The sequence below is a fragment of the Hypanus sabinus genome, chromosome 30 (genome assembly GCF_030144855.1).
Source record: "Hypanus sabinus isolate sHypSab1 chromosome 30, sHypSab1.hap1, whole genome shotgun sequence".
NCBI classification, from domain to species: Eukaryota; Metazoa; Chordata; class Chondrichthyes; order Myliobatiformes; family Dasyatidae; genus Hypanus; species Hypanus sabinus.
In genome coordinates, this window is record NC_082735.1 from 41,219,708 (window position 1) to 41,236,343 (window position 16,636).

A 16,636-nucleotide genomic window follows, 5' to 3' on the forward strand; every position below is an offset into this window, starting at 1 on the left:
AATATAGTATTAATGGTAAGACTCTTGGTAGTGTGGAGGATCAGAGGGATCTTGGGGTCCGAGTCCATAGGACACTCAAAGCTGCTGCGCAGGTTGACTCTGTGGTTAAGAAGGCATACAGTGCATTGGCCTTTATCAATCATGGGATTGAGTTTAGGAGCCGAGAGGTAATGTTGCAGCTATATAGGAGCCTGGTCAGACCCCACTTGGAGTACTGTACTCATTTCCGGTCGCCTCACTACAGGAAGGATGTGGAAACCATAAAAAGGGTGCAGAGGAGATTTACAAAGATGTTACCTGGCTTGGAGAGCATGCCTTATGAAAATACGTTCAGTGAACTCGGCATTATCTCCTTGGAGTGATGGAGGATGAGAGGTGACCTGATAGAGGTGTATAAGATGATGAGAAACATTAATCCTGTGGATAGTCAAGAGACTTTTTCCCAGAGCTGAAATGGCTAGCACCAGAGGGCACAGTTTTGAGGTGCTTGGAAGTAGATACAGAGAAGATGTCAGGGGTAAGTTGTTGTTGTTGTTGTTGTTTTTTTTTTTACGCAGAGAGTGGTGAATGTATGGAATGGACTTTTGGCGACAGTGGTGGAGGCAGAAACAATAGGGTCTTTTGAGAGACTTCTGGATTGGTATATGGAGCTGAGAAGAATAGAGGGCTATGGGTAACCCTAGGTAAATTCTAAGGTAAAGACATGTGCGGCACAGCTTTGTGGGCCAAAGGGCCTGAATTGTGCTATAGACTTTCTACGTTTCTATCATGGTCCAAGTACAGCACCAACTGGGGTGCCATCTTCACTGTTCTTACATCATCAGTGAATTTTCACTAGAGCCTTCATAAATCTGTCCTTGTTGTCTTCACAGGAATGATAAGATGTGCAATATATCAATTATAATTTGCCTTCCTGAAATATATTTATGCATGCATTTTAAAGTAAAACAAAGGTGTTGGATATTTCTCCAATGAAGATATCGTTATTCCTCACTTCAGATCTACTTTCCACAGACCCCTGCCTGACAGTTCCCAATTGTGTACAACCCATTTCTGTTTTTGACACAAGATTCATGACAGGATTGCCCTGGTGGTCCCACTTACTTCCACCTGCTCCTGCCCAAAGGTTCTCAACCCAGAGCATCAACAGACCATTTCCCTCCACAGATACACTGAGTTCCTCTGGCAGCTCGTTATTTATGCTCCAGATTCCAGCATCTGCTGTCTCTTGTAACTCCAAGATATTACTACAGGATACAGATATTCCTGGTAGGGTCAGCATTCAATGTTCATCCATCGTTGTTCTTGAAATATATTTGGTGAGCTGCCCGAGTGCTAAATTGTCACAAACTGTTAATCTCAGTATCTTCTCCAAAGATTGTCACCTATATTGTGGCGAAGAGGCTTGTGAGGTCCTGATATCCTGAGAGTGATGCCATCTGGAGCTTAACTCCTGGTAGGGTCATCCATGGTGGTAAAGTCAAGAGGGAGATTCCAGACAACCAGCCATTCAACCAAGACCTCAGTGGTGAAGCTGGCGGAAGATGATGGCACATCACCACAGCAGTGAAAACGGAGCAATCCCTCTCAATCCCATTCTCCTACCTTCTCCCCGTAAACTTTGACATCCAAACTAATCAACAAACTATCAATCTCCACTTTAAATATACCCAATAACTTGGCCTATACAGCCGTCTGTGGCAATGAATTCCACAGAGCACTGCAGTCTAACTGATGAAATTCCTCCCCAACTCTGTTCTATCAGGAAATCTTTTATTTGTATTTTGAGAAGGCCTTTGCCACACATAAGGCTGCTTAACAAGATAACGTGCTTATACTATCAGGCTACGCCCTCTGGTTTTAGACTCACCCACTATAGGAAACATCCTCTCCACATCTACTCTAGCTAGCCCTTTCAATATTCGATAGCTTTCAATGAGATCTTCTTTATTCCTCTAAACTCTAGTGTGTACAGGCCCAGAGCCATAAAAGGTTTCTCATTTGATATACCTTTCATTCCTAGAATCATTTTCATGAACCTCTTCTGGACCCTCTCCAATGCCAGCATATCCAAACCCCTCACAAGTACTCCAAGTACAGTCTGACCAATACGTTATAAAGCCCCAGCATCATATGCTTGCTTTTATATTCTAGTCCTCTAGAAATGAATGTTATCATTCCATTTACTTTCCTTACCACCAACTCAACCTGCAAATTAACCTTTAGAATGCAAGAACATAAGAAATAGGAGCAGGAATAGGCCATACGGCCCATCGAGCCTGCCCCACCATTCAATAAGATCACGGCTGATCTGTCCATAAACTCAGCTCCATCTACCTCCCTTTTCTCCACAACCCTTAATTCCCTTACTATGTAAAAACCTATCTAACTGTTTCTTAAATATATTTAGTGAAGAAGCCTCTCCTGCTTCCCTGGGCAGAAAATTCCACAGATTCACCACTCTCTGGGAAAAACAGTTTCTCCTCATCTCTGTCCTAAATCTTCTCCCCTGAATCTTGAGGCAATGTCCCCCAGTTCTAGACTCACCTACCAATGGAAACAACAACTTTCCTACTTCTATCTTATCTACCCATTTCAAAATGTTGTATGTTTCTATAAGATCCCCTCTCATTCTTCTGAACTCCAGAGAGTATAGTCCCAGGTGACTCAATCTCTCTTCAGAGCTTAACCCCTTCATCCCTGGAATCAACCTGGTTTTAGGGAATCCTGCACAAAGATTCCCAAGTACCTCTCAGTCTCCCAAAACAGCCAACCAGAAAAGGCAACTCTTTGCTTCCTGCCAGTCAGCCAATCTTCTGTTCATGCTAGTACCTTATTTAACAGCTTCATGTGCAGTACCTTGTCAAAGGCCTTCTGAAATTCCAAATATGCAACATCCACCGACTTTCCTTTGTCTATCCTCTCTGCTATTTCCCCAAAGAATTCCAAAAGATTTGTCAGGCAAGATTTCTCCTTGAAACCATCCTGATTTTGGCCTATTTATCATGTGCCTCCAAGTACCCTGAAAACTCATCCTTAATAATGGACTCCAATATCTTCCCACCCGCTTTAGTCAGGTTAAATGGTCAATAATTTCCTTTTCTCTGTCTCCCTCCCATCTTGAAGAATGGAGTGGCACTTAATAAGCTAGTTATTCTTGAAAGATCAGTATTAATGCCTCTACAATCTCTTCAGCTACCTCTTCCACACCATTGGGGTGTAGACCATCTGGTCCAGGTGATATATCTACTTTCAGGCCTTTCAGTTTCCCCAGCACCTTCTCCCTAGTAATGGCAACTTTACTCACTTCTGCCCCGACACTCTCGAACTTCCAGTATATTGTGAGTGACTTCCGCAAAATAATTCTTAAGTTCATCCACTATTTCCCACGAATACCTTTCCAGTGATCTGACATCCATTCTCGCCTCTCCTTTACTCTTTATACAAATGAAAAAAAGCTTTTGGTATCTTCTTTGATATTACTGGCTAACTTATTTTTATCTTTTCTCTCCAGTTTTGTTGTAATTGCCTCCTTGATTCAGAGGCAATTAAAGTAGGTCAATAAATGATCAATCCAGGGGATAGGTAATAAATGCTGGCACCACCTCAGTCCAGGGAGATGTGCATACTGACATAGTGTGTAAGAAATATAAATAAAAAGGCAGAGAAGCTGCAGTTAGCTGTCATTGCGAACGGTACATGCCACATATTATTGCACACATCTGGGTGAAACCGCTTTTTTTTTCTAGAAAAATAAACATTTCCAGTTTTTTTTGGTTTCACCATTAGACCAAATACAAGATCTGTTCAACCCAACAAGTGAGGTTGGAATGTGATTTCTAGATAAGAAGGAACTGTTTCTATCATTGTTATTCCATTTCTTTTATTCCACCAACCTGCACAATGCAAAGAGTGATTCATCTAAAATGATTTGCCAGGACTAAGGGAAAAACCCTGCTCTTCTTCAATAACATGATGGGATCCTTCTTATCCATTTAATATGGAAAGGCTCCAACTTAATGTCTTTTCTCCCCACAAGCAATACAGTAGAATCAATGCAATTCACCCTCCTTCTGAAGAGAAATCTCAGCTCACCTCTGTAGAAACACAAACCCTACAAATGTAGCTTTAAATTTTGGGTAAAGGTATAAAAGAGGTGATATTAGATCAACAAGTGCAGCAATTTACATGTCTGTAATATTTTTAGCCATGCCATTCCATCCAAAATTTTGAGCATCTAAGATTTTCAATGTAACTACCAAATAAATTTTTTTCAAGGCACAATATGGAAATACGGTAAACGATGACCAAATGCTTGGTCAAAGGTTGATACTTTCATGATGGAAATGAATTGATTTTTGGATTTAATTGAATTGACTTTTTCTTACATTCTTCACATACATGTAAATTTGCAATCATAGTAACTTATAATAAATGGAAAAGTCAATGCAAAATAGAAATACACTCAAATCAGCATGAGTTAATCAGTCTGATGGCCTGGTGGAAGAAGCTGTCCCGGAGCCTGTTGGTCCTGGCTTTTATGCTATGGTGTCGCTTCCCAGATGTTAGCAGCTGGAATAGATTGTGGCTGGGATGGCTTGGGTCCCCAATGATCCTTCAGGCCCTTTTCTCACACCTAAATGTCCTGTATCATGGAGATGCGCTGGGCTGTTCGTATCACTCTCTGCAGAATCCTGCGATTAAGGGAGGTACAGTTCCCATACCGGGCAGTGATGCAGCCAGTCAGGATGCTCTCAATTGTGCCCCTGTGGAAAGTTCTTAGAATTTGGGGGCTCATACCAAACTTTCTCAAACGTCTGAGGTGAAAGAGGCACTGTTGTGCCTTTTTCACTACACAGCTGATCTGCACAGACCACGTGAGGTCCTCAGTGATGTGGATGCTGAGGAACTTAAAGCTGTTTACCTTGTCAACTCCAGATCCATTGATGTCAATAGGGGTTTGCCTGTCTCCATTCTTCTTGTAATCCTCAACGAGCTCTTTTGTTTTTGCAACTTTGAGAGAGAGATTGTTTTCTTGACACCACTGTGTCACAGAGACATGACTTTTTCCCTGTAAGCCACCTCGTTATTGGTTGAGATCAGATCAATCAATGTTGTGTCCTTGGCAAATCTAATTAGCAGATTAGAGCTGTGGGTGGTGACACAATCATGGGTAGACAAGGAGTAAAGGAGGGGACTTAGCACATAGCCTGAAGGGCTCCTGTTTAGAGTTTTGGCCTCCTCATCTAAGAAAAGATGTACTGGCATTGAAGAGGGCTCACAGGAGGTTCACAATGATGATTCGGGAAATGATAGGGTTATCACATGAGGAACGCTTGATAGCTCTGGGCCTGTACTCACTGGGATTTAGAAGGATGAGACCAGGTTGTTGGGTGTTTTTAAGGCGGAGATTGATAGGTTCTTGATTGACCATAGCACCAAAGGTTATGGGGAGAAGGCCTAGGAGTAGGGCTGAGGAGAAAAAAAAAGGATCAGCCGTGATTGAATAGTGGAAAAGACTCAATGGGCCAAATGGCCTAATTCCGCTCCTATATCTTGTGGGCTTATGGTCTCAGATATAATTCCAGAATTTGGAATTTTTGACAGATGTACTATAACTACCAATCTGAAACAATCCAAATAGGATACTGACAAATTTAATATCGCTGAGATGTTAAGACGGCATTGTAAGGATTTGAAACAAAGGACAAGAATGTTAACATCAAGTTCCATAGAACACTACAGCACAGTACAGGCCTTTCAACCCTCTATGTTGTGCTGACCCAAATAATCCTTAAAAAAATGTACTAAACCCACACTACCCCATAACCCTCCATTTTTCTTTCATCCATGTGCCTGTCCAAGAGGCTCTTAAATACTCCTAATGTTTTAGCCTCCACCACCATCCCTGGCAAGTCATTCCAGGCACTCACAATCCTCTGTGTAAAAAACTTACCCCTGATGTCTCCCCTAAACTTCCCTCCCTTATTTTTTTGTACGTATGTCCTCTGGTGTTTGCTACTGGTGCCCTGGGAAACAGGTACTGACTGTCCACCCTATCTATGCCTCTCACAATCTTGTAGACCTCTAACAAGTCCCCTCTCATTCTTCTACACTCCAAAGAGAAAAGTCCCAGCTCTGCTAACCTTGCTTCAGATGACTTGTTCTCCAATCCAGGCAACATCCTAGTAAGTCTCCTCTGCACCCTCTCCATAGCTTCCACATCCTTCCTATAATGAGGTGACCAGAATTGAACACAATACTCTAAGTGCGGTCTCACCAGAGATTTGTAGAGTTGCAACATGACCTCTCTACTCTTGAACTCAAGGTTCAGTAAGCCATTACATTTCTATTCTGAGTTTCATTCCATTTCAATGATCATCTGGAATGGTGCATTATGTACAAGTGAGCCGACTCCACTTCATCTTACTATTTTCCCAAAGTCTTAACACAGAAACAAGAGTGCTACTGTAGCAGAACATTAATACAGCTCCGGGTGTTCAATTCTGGCTACCTCTGTAAAGGGTTTCTCCCTGTGACGGCTCAAGTTTTCTCCAATAGCTCTGGTTTTCTCCCGCAGTCCCAAGATCTACCAGTTAGTTAGTTAATTAGTCATTATAAATTGTCCTGTAATTAGGCTAGTGTTAAATAGGTGGGATGCTGGGAAGCATGACTCGTTGGGCTGTATCTCTAAATAAATAAAACAAAAGTTCTACTCAACTAGCCCCTGCTAAAAAAAATGCACGTTGGCTGAATTTTAGACCCTACACTGCAACTTTCCATAAAATTATCAAATTTATGATTTTGCCAGTTTTAGGCAAAGATATCCAAGAGCCTATAAAGATATCCCAGACTAGTACCAGGAAGAAAATCAGACCATCTTGCGGGCTACTCCAATATATAAAAATGTGCAATGCTAAACTGAGCTATACCACTAAGCTATAAACAATACATTGAATAAAGGAATACTGCACTACACGCATTTGCCTTAGCAGATTTCCATGGAAATGTTACAACTCCACGCGTCTACAACACAGAAAGTATAAAAATAAATCTTAATGCTTTTTTCCGATAGATGTAATTTACAAAGTAACATATTCATTGAACATAGCATATTACTATGCACCGTCGAAGAACCAATCAAATTCACAATAACATTACAACGGTTTCCATTTATAAATATGACTCAGGATGCAATAATTGGATTATCATGCTTACCTGACACTTCCTGTATACTCCTTCTTCTTGATGACCTGCACATTTGAAAACCTCTTGGGAGTGGGAGGGGGAGGGGCGTAATCAGTGGTCGGAAATTGAATACAAATAATACACTGCAAAACAACAAAATGCAACTGTTCTTTGAACATGCTATTGCTATTAACGCTGCCGTTATTCAAATTGTTTGAAGAGTGCACAAAACACAAAGACACAACTGCATTCCAGCCCACTGCACAGAGCCACAATAAACACTTCACCACCTCGCAAAGGGCAACATTGGAAACATTCCGCGCCGTCCCGCCTATCTGAACCAAGCGCTGTCCGCTCCCCCTTCGCCATTGGTAGGTTGAACTGTCAGTTACAAGGCGCGGCCGCTCCGCTTTCTCTTCCAGAGTCTCAGGGTTCCGCCCACCGCGCTTCCGATTCGTGCTACGTCATGGAACATTCCGCTGGGCTCCTGCCTCCGGCTTCCACTTTTACCTCCCTGAATTTTTGTCTCCATTTGAGCTAAAGCTGAAGTGTAACTGCTTTAATATATCCCGTTAAAAATAATATTAAAAGAACATGCTTTTCACCAGAAAAGTAAGGCAAGAATCAATAACAATGTGGCAGATATAATAGAGTCCAGCCATTTTTTTTTGCCCACAAAAACTTTGTAGAAGGGGCAAATAGACAGGGCCATCCACTACCCAGTCTTTGGAAGTGTTCCCATGTTATCTTCATTAATCACTTCACAGCACTCAAAACTGGAGTGGAAGCAAGTCATTCTGTATCTGGAGGAACTAACATTTGACACCTCTTCCCTCTTTTGGAGTCATAAATTGAGCATGGAAGCAAACCTTTTAATACAACTATCCCTGCCCATTCACCCTCCCCCTTACCTGATCTCACCTATCACTTGATATTTGTACTTCTTTCTCCTCCCCCCCTCCCCCCCCCCCCAACTTCTTACTCTGACTTCTGTAACCTTCCTTTCTGGTCCTGATAAGGATCTCATCCCAAAGCATCAGGCATTGACACTGCCTGTTTGGTTGAGTTCCTCCAGTGTTCTTGTGTGCTGCTCAAGCACTTTGTGTATACCTGAATTACAGTATTTGTCTGCATTTGGCCCAGATCCCTCAAATACGGCATAAGAGCAGAATTAGGCCATTTGACACATTAAGTGTGCTCCATCCAATCATGGCTGATCATTTATTCCCCTCCTCAATCTCATTCCCCAACTTCCTCCTTGTAACCTTTAATGCTGTGTCCAATCAAAAACCTATCAAGCTCTGCCTTAAATACACCCAATGACCTGGCCTCCACAGCTACCTGTGATGACAAATTCCACAAATATCCCACCCTCTGGCTAAAGAAATTTCTCCACCTCTCTATTCTAAATGGACACCCCTCTATCCTGAGACTGTGCCCTCTTGTCCTAAACTCCCCCACCACAGAAAACATCTTCTCCACGTCTATTCTGTCTTTCAACATTCAAAAGATTTCAATGAGATTACCCTCATCCTTCTAATTCCAGCTTATTTTCCTCTCATGCATGTTTCAAGACCCTTATAAATGCCACAATTATGCCCACCTCTACCACTTCCTCTGGCAGCTCTTTCCATAGACTCACCAACTTCTGTGAAAAGGTCTCTTCTAAAGACTTCTCCTCTCACTTTAACCCTATGCTGTCTAGTTTTGGACTCTCATACTCCAGGGTAAAGATTGTGATCATTCACCTTATCAATACCCTTCATGGTTTTATGGAATCTTTCTAATGAAGACATGGCTGAATACCTGTCTTCAAGTTAATAAGCTGTAAAATATTCAATCCATTTCAATTTTCTGGATTTACAGTAACAGTATTGATTTTCTAATCTAAATTCCTCTGTCTCTATCTATTGGGTCTAATAACTCAATATTATTCAAACCAAAATAAATTCATCTCATGGTTATTGAATGTCCAACTTTCATGATTGTACCTACTTAAATCACATAACCTTAACATTTTTAGCAATATGCCCTATTCCCAAAATCTTTTCTTTTGTTATAATTTTTGACCATTTTAAGTGTTACTGTCTTGCACATGGATGTTTACAATGTCATTGTAGATATTGGGTGCTTGGAGCTTCAGAAAGAAGGTTCTGAAATTCCCAACTCAGCCACTATTTTGTATTTGAAGGGAATAAATTCACCAAACGATTTAATTATTGCCTTTTATTTTTTTCAGTGTTGCATGTTCCATTGTATCCTTTACGTTTTCTTTTTTTTTCTTGGGAGAAAATTGCAAATAAAACTCATTTTATCCTATTGCATGCCATATATTTTCAAAAATGTACAATATCCAGATAGCTGAGTCACATGCATCTTTCACTTCCCGGGTTGGTATGGCAGGTTGAGTCACTGCCTCACAGAGATCTTAGTTCAACTCTGACCTCGGGTGTTTTTTGTGTCTTCTCTCTGTGACTGTATGGTATTCCCTGAGTGCTCAGATTTCCAGCTAGTTTCGTAGGTCAACTGGGCATTGTAAATTGTCTCCAGTGTGTAGGTGGATGGTAGAATCTGGGGGAGTCGATGAGAATGTGAACAGAATTTGTAAAAACTGAGGCTACAGTAGATGGGTGATTGATGGTGAGCAGAGGGCCTGGATCTGTGCATTATGACTTGAATACTTATTCCCTCTATGTATTCCTGGAGTCATCTGTTGGCTCTGCAGGTAATATTCTGGATTGGGTGAGGTGCTTCGATTTTTCCGAAGTTGAGACAGGAGTCAAAGCTCGATTTCAATTTAAAACTGATGCATTGCAAAGTCAGTAAAGAGAGAGAAGTAACTATTCATTTAAAGCCAATTTTTTTTTACTTCACTAAATCCACAGGCAAAGCAAAAGCACACACAGACACTTGGTAAACAACGAAGAAATCACAGACCAGAATTTGCCGTCAGAAATACAGGTAGGTTGCCAGGACTCAACATTATAGTAGCAACTTTTGGAATGCTGGTAGTTCCTGATAGGGTAATAATGAGTTATCTTCCTGAACAACTGAAATCATCAACTAAAACAGTGTTCATTCGGGGACACCAGGATTTAGATTTGACAATGGTGGAAGAATATATTTCCAAATCAGGATAAAGTGTGACTTAGAGGCAAACTTGCAGGTGCTATTCTTGGCCTTTCTTCTATGTGTTAGGAATTTGAGAGTTTTGGGAATTGCCGTCGAAGACATTTGAAAGATACGAAACCTTCTTCAGCAAACAACATGCCCATGGCCCAGAGCGCCACCTTCTGACTGAATAGAAAACTTACTTTCAGGTCACACAAGTTAGAGACCCTAAGCCGGTAAGGATGTAAACAACAAAATAATGCATACATTTCAGTCAAGTTTGCTAAACATAATTGGTTGAACATGTGTAAGAAATAAGGCACTTCAAAACAACCTTAGCCTAAGTTCAAAACGAGCAGAAGAAATAAACCGTTGATAGGGATTGAATTAAGGTCATCTGAAAGAAATGAAAATATATTGGTTCTGTACAGCTGATTTGAGAAATTAATCTCATAGCTTGGATCTAATGGTTCAGATGATGGGCCTCCATTCAAACTAATAGTCCTTTTTTTTCCCCAAATGCTGATGAACCCCTCATGTATCTTTTGGATATTTTGTTTCATTTTGAGCTTGTAGAGATTTAGCAGCTAAAGAATGGAAAAGAACCTCAGATAAAACAAATCAAAGATAGTTTGTCCCTATACAGTTGGTGGAGTGCCACATCACATATGAGTGCTGTGAATGAATCTAAATTTTCTCCCTCTTCTTTCAGATCTCAATTAAACAAATTATGCTTCACATGTTCCCACAAAGGTAGCTCAACCATTTTTCCCCTCACTTTATTTCTCTTTCTGTTTCTTTTTTTTTGTTAGCAATTCACCTTGTTTCTTTCACTGTATTCTCAATCCTTAAATTTTTTTGTTTATGGAGATGAAGAGTTCGTCCTATGAGAGATACAGACCAGGTGCAGACAGAGGGGATTAGTTTAATTAAGCTTCATTAGCTTCATTAACTTGGGCCAAAGGGATTGTTCCTGAGTTGTAGCTGTCTGTGTTCTATAATATCCAAACATTTATATTATATGCTCAGCATATGAAGACAAGCATACCATATGCAACACATACAAAATGCTCAGGGAACTCAGCAGGTCTAGCATCTATGGAAATTAATAAACAGTCGACGTTTTGGACTGAGACCCTTCTTCAGGGCACTGTATGCCTTGTTTGCCACCAATCTGTCTGTTTTTCCTATTTTCAGTTAATTATGCATTTAAACTCTAAATTCTTTCTGTTCATTAACATTTCTTAGTAACCTTCCATTTACTGTTTCAACTCCTATCAAACTTTTTAAAATGCATCACCTCAAAATGATTGGTATTAAATTTCATTTGCCAATACTCCGTCCATATTTACTTCTGAAACGTATCTTGCTGGAGCCTTAAACAATCTTGCTCATTATCCACAAAGCTATCGACATTCACGTCACCCACAAATGTACAGATCATTCTTATATTCCCATCCAAGTCACTGATACTCATCACAACCAGGGGCCCAGCACTGATCTCAGTATTACATCACTAATCATAAACTTTCAATCATAAAAACAATTCCCTCCAACATCTTCTGCTTTACACCAATATTCATGTGACCACAAGAAGCTGCAGAGTTTTTGACTCTGCTCAGCACATCACAGAAACCAGCTTCTCCTGTATAGATTTTGTCTATACTTCTTGTTGCCTTATTAAAGCAGCCAGCATAACCAAAAACAACGCAACATGCTGGAGGTACTCAGCAAGTCAGGCAGCATCTATGGAGGGGAATAAATAATCAAAATTTCAAGCTGAGACTTCATCCATCCCAGACATCCTCTCTTCTCCCCTCTCCCATCAGGCAGAATATGCAAAAAACCTGAAAGGATGTACAACCAGGCTGAAGGATAGCTTCTACCCCATTGTTGTCAGACTCTTGAATGGACCACTTTTGCAATAATATGGACTTAAGACTGCACAATCTAACTTGTTGTATATTGCATTTTACTGCTTACCCACACTACGCATTCTCTGTAGCCTTTACATTTTATTCTATATTGTTATTGTTTTACCTTGTTCTATCCCAATGCCCTGCTTAATGCTTTGATCTGTATAAACAATATGCAAGACAACCTTTCCACTATATCCTGGTACATGTGGCATCATAGTAATAAATCAATATGAATACCAATACCTTCTATCACTAAAGTTCATAGTTCAAAGTAAACTTACTTTCAAAGGATGTATATGTCACTCTATATTACTTTGAGATTCATTTTCTTGTAGGCATTCAAAGTAGGACAAAGAAATGCAATGGAATTAATGAAAAACTACAGACAAATAAATACTAACTAACAACCAATAAGCAAAAGAAGGCAAACTGTGCCAATAAAATAATAAATAGAATGATAGATCAATAGATCATTACAATAGATACATAGATAATACTGAAAATATGAGTTGTAGAATCCTTGAAGGTTATTCCATAGACTGTGGAATTCTGGACAATTCCATTCTGAATCACCTTGGATTCCATGTGCCTTACCTTTCTGGAGCAGCCTACTATGCAGGACCCTGCCAAGTGACTTACTAAATTCAAAGTGCACTGCAGATGCTGTGGTCAAATCAAGACGTACAAAAAAGCTGGATGAACTCAGCAGGTCGGGCAGCATCCGTCGAAAGAAGCAGTCAACATATCGGGTCGAAACCCTTTGTCAGGACTAAAGAAGGAGGAGCAGGGGCCCTATAAAGAAGGTGAGGAAAGGGTGGAAAACCAATCAGAGGAAAGATCAAGGGGTGGGGGAGGGGATAGGCAGGAGAAGTGAAGAAGGAATCTAAGGGGAAAGCACTATTGGTAGTAGAAGAAGGCAGAGTCATGAGAGGTGATAGAAGAGAGAGTGAAGGTGGGACGGGGGAAGGGAGAGGGAGGGAATTACCGGAAGTTGGAGAGTTCGATGTTCATACCAAGGGACTGGAGACTACCCAGACGGTATATGAGATGTTGTTCCTCCAACCGAAGTTTGGCCTCATCATGGCAGTAAAGGAGGCCATGTATGGACATATCCGAATGGGAATGTGAAGGAGAGTTGAAGTGAGTGGCAACCGGGAGATCCTGTCTGTTGTGGTGGACAGAGAGTAGGTGCTCGACGAAGTGGTCCCCCAATCTGCGTCGGGTCTCACCGATGTAGAGGAGGCCGCACCGGGAGCACCGGATGCAATAGATGACCCCAACAGACTCACAAGTGAAGTGTTGCCTCACCTGGAAGGACTGTTTGGGGCCCTGAATGGTGGTAAGAGAGGAGGTGTAGGGACAGGTGTAGCACTTACGCTTGCAGGGATAAGTACCAGATGGGAGATCTGTAGGGAGGGACGTGTGGACCAGACAGTCGCGGAGGGAACGATCCCTGTGAAAAGCAGAGAGGGGTAGAGAGGGAAAGATGTCCTTAGTGGTGGGATCCTATTGAAGGTGGCAGAAGTTGCGGAGGGTAATATGCTCGATCTGGAGGCTGGTGGGGTGATAGGTGAGGACAAGGGGGACACGGTCCCTGTTGTGGTAGTCTCCAGCCCCTTGGTATGAACATCAAATTCTCCAACTTCCGGTAATTCCCGTCCTCTCCCTTCCCCATCCCACCTCTACTCTGTCTGCTCTTCTAGCTGTCTATCACCTCTCCTGACTCTGCCTTCTTCTACTACCCATAGTGCTTTCCCCTTAGATTCCTTCTTCACCTCTCCTGCCTATCCCCTCCCCCACCCCTTGATCTTTCCTCATTGGTTTTCCACCCTCTCCCCACCTTCTTTATAGGGCCCCTGCCCCCCTCCTTCTTTAGTCCTGATGAAGGGTTTCGACCCAAAAAGTTGACTGCTTCTTTCGATGGATGCTGCCCGACCTGCTGAGTTCATCCAGCTTTTTTGTACGACTTACTAAACTCTATACCCTGTCTTCAACTATCATCTTAGCTATCTCCTCCTGCAGAAAGCAAGGCTGAAAATCCCTGATCAGTCCATGCTTTTCTAAATGTCCTTTCCAAAAGTTCCATTGAACCTATAGCAATGCTATCAGGAAACTTGTAAGCACTCACGTCAAAATCTTCTCCTCATCTTGCTTAATATATTATATCTCTGTCTGTCATTTAACAACCGTCAGCAGCTGGAAACAATATCTCTATATCCTCTTTGGGATTTGAACCCTTCTACCTTTTTCACCCCTTGCTTTCTTCACACATAGGGACATTAATCTCATCTTCTCCAGCAACATCCCCATAACTGCAATCTGTCACACTAATTCTCATGTTTATGCTTGTAAATGGGGCAAGTGATCTAGACTGAGCTGCGACTTTACTGTTTCATGCTTGTGCTTGGTGAAAGGCCTTGGCCGAATATGTATTGAATGGTATTTTCCTAGCCAAGAAGTGATTGCCAAAACCCTCAGGCTTTTTGAATTCAAAAACTACTCAAAGTTCAAAGGTTCAAAAATGGGGAGGGCTTTACCCATAATGGACTGAGCTGTATCAAGTACTTTTTGTCAGATTTTGTAGGATTTTTCATTCAAGGCTGTGATGCAGCCAGTCAATAATCTCTTGTGTGATGTTGCCTTTATCAGAGACAAAAATAAATGGATGGGGAAGAAGCAGGCTGTGTTTGGACTTTTGCTTTGGTTAAAATATCACTAACTTGCATTTTCATATCAAGTCCAAGTCTATAATTGAGGGGTGTAAACTTGCACAACACTCAGAAAATGCTGGAGGAACTCAACAGGTCAGGTAGCATCTACGGAAGGAACTAAACAGTTGATGTTTCAGCCCAAGCCCCTTCATGGAGACTGGAAAGGGTGGAGGAGGGGGAGTGTAGAAGAAGCCACAATAAGAAGGTCAGGAGTACAAGCTGGCAGATGATAGGTGAAACCAGGAGAGGGGAAGGTTGGTGGTTGGAGGACGGGAATGATGTGAGAAGCTAGGAGAAGATAGGTGGAAGAGTTACGGAATGAAGAAGAAGAAATGTAATAAGAGAAGAGAGTGGACCATAGAATAAAGGGAATAATTTGTGCATTAGTATAAACCCTTGAGACTCCAAAGTGACAACTAATTTAATACTAATCCTAATTTTTAAATTCAGTGAAGCTAATTGTAATAAAAATTAGGCAACTTCATCACCATCCCCTTGCAAAGTCAAAATCTCAATTGGTGTACCTGATCTAGTGTGGAGAACCTGCCCATGACCTAGACAGAGAGACGGAGCAATGTCAAGATGGCACTAAACGGCGACTCCTTTGCTTGCATCTTTGGAAACAGCTTTATTTCTATCTTTGATTTTTTTTTCCCTTTCAAGGTTCTTTTGACCTGAAATTACACTCTGACTTTAGTTCTTTGCGGGAATGGGACCGCACTCAGGGCTTTACGACTGGATGCTTTTAGATATCCCAAGGACATGGCTTGGAAGGTGAAAGCGCCTTCAGAGTTCCAGATTTTTGTGGCTCTGGAGACGAGCTGATTCCAGGCTGGTGCCCCTGACTGAAGCATCATGAGAGAACATGGAACATCGGGAGCAGTAGGTTAGCTGCTGGGGGTTGTGGGCCCGGAGAGCTGCGCCTTTTTGGTGCCGACTTTCTGGGCATAGAGCTTGAAAAAAGCGACGCAACAGACTTTTAACATCGTAAATCAGTGAGTTGTTTGTTATGTCTCTCCTCTCGCTGTGAAAGGAGACTCTTTTTCCCTTATTAGGGAGAGAGAGAGCTTGTGGGACGGCAAATTACTGGGAGAACAAGTAGTTACTGCAAGTCTGTGTGTTTATCGATGCTTGCTGCACATTTGAGTGCTCGGTGGAGGGCGCTGATACTATTTTGCTGGCGGTGATGGGGGATAGTCGCTGCCTTGCCACTGCTTGTGTGTGGGAGGAGGGAGCCTGGGAGGACTTTGGGGTTTAACTGTCATTCATTCTTTGGGGAATTCCTCTTTTTCATGGACGTTGTGAAGAAAAAGAATTTCAAGATGTACCTATTGAAACAATGTCACTCATGACTGATATTCATCTGAGTTAGAAAAGAGTGTGTCCAAATGTCATTCTGGAGAAGTAAACATATAATCCAGGGTACTACTCAAGTTCAATGCTCAGAGTCTGCCTTTCAGATGAAACTTTAAACCTCTCTGTCCTCTCCACAGCATATTAACGAGCCCATGATATTAACAATACAGCAGAATTAATTTCAGTGATTCTGCTGATATATATTCCCTAATCAATATTCACATGCTATTATCATATGGTTGCTTTTTTTCTCTCTAGACTGCTGGTGCTTGCAAATTGGAGTTTTTGCAATCTGACTGCACATCAGAAATTATCTAAATTGTTATAAGGTGCTCTGGGTCATTCAATGGT

The 16,636-nt window shown here is 41.6% G+C and overlaps 1 protein-coding gene across 1 annotated transcript in view; it reads right to left on the bottom strand.

The window, feature by feature from the left end:
• LOC132383606 (transcription factor HIVEP3) overlaps positions 1-7,494 on the bottom strand; it is a 764,495-nt gene extending 757,001 nt beyond the window's left edge. The window contains exons 1-2 of the mRNA XM_059954798.1: positions 7,219-7,494; positions 6,147-6,230 (exon numbers count right to left, since the gene is read on the bottom strand). The gene's annotated coding sequence lies outside the window, so the exon portion shown is untranslated. The remainder of the gene's footprint in view (positions 1-6,146; positions 6,231-7,218) is intronic.
• Positions 7,495-16,636: the final 9,142 nt, after the last annotated feature.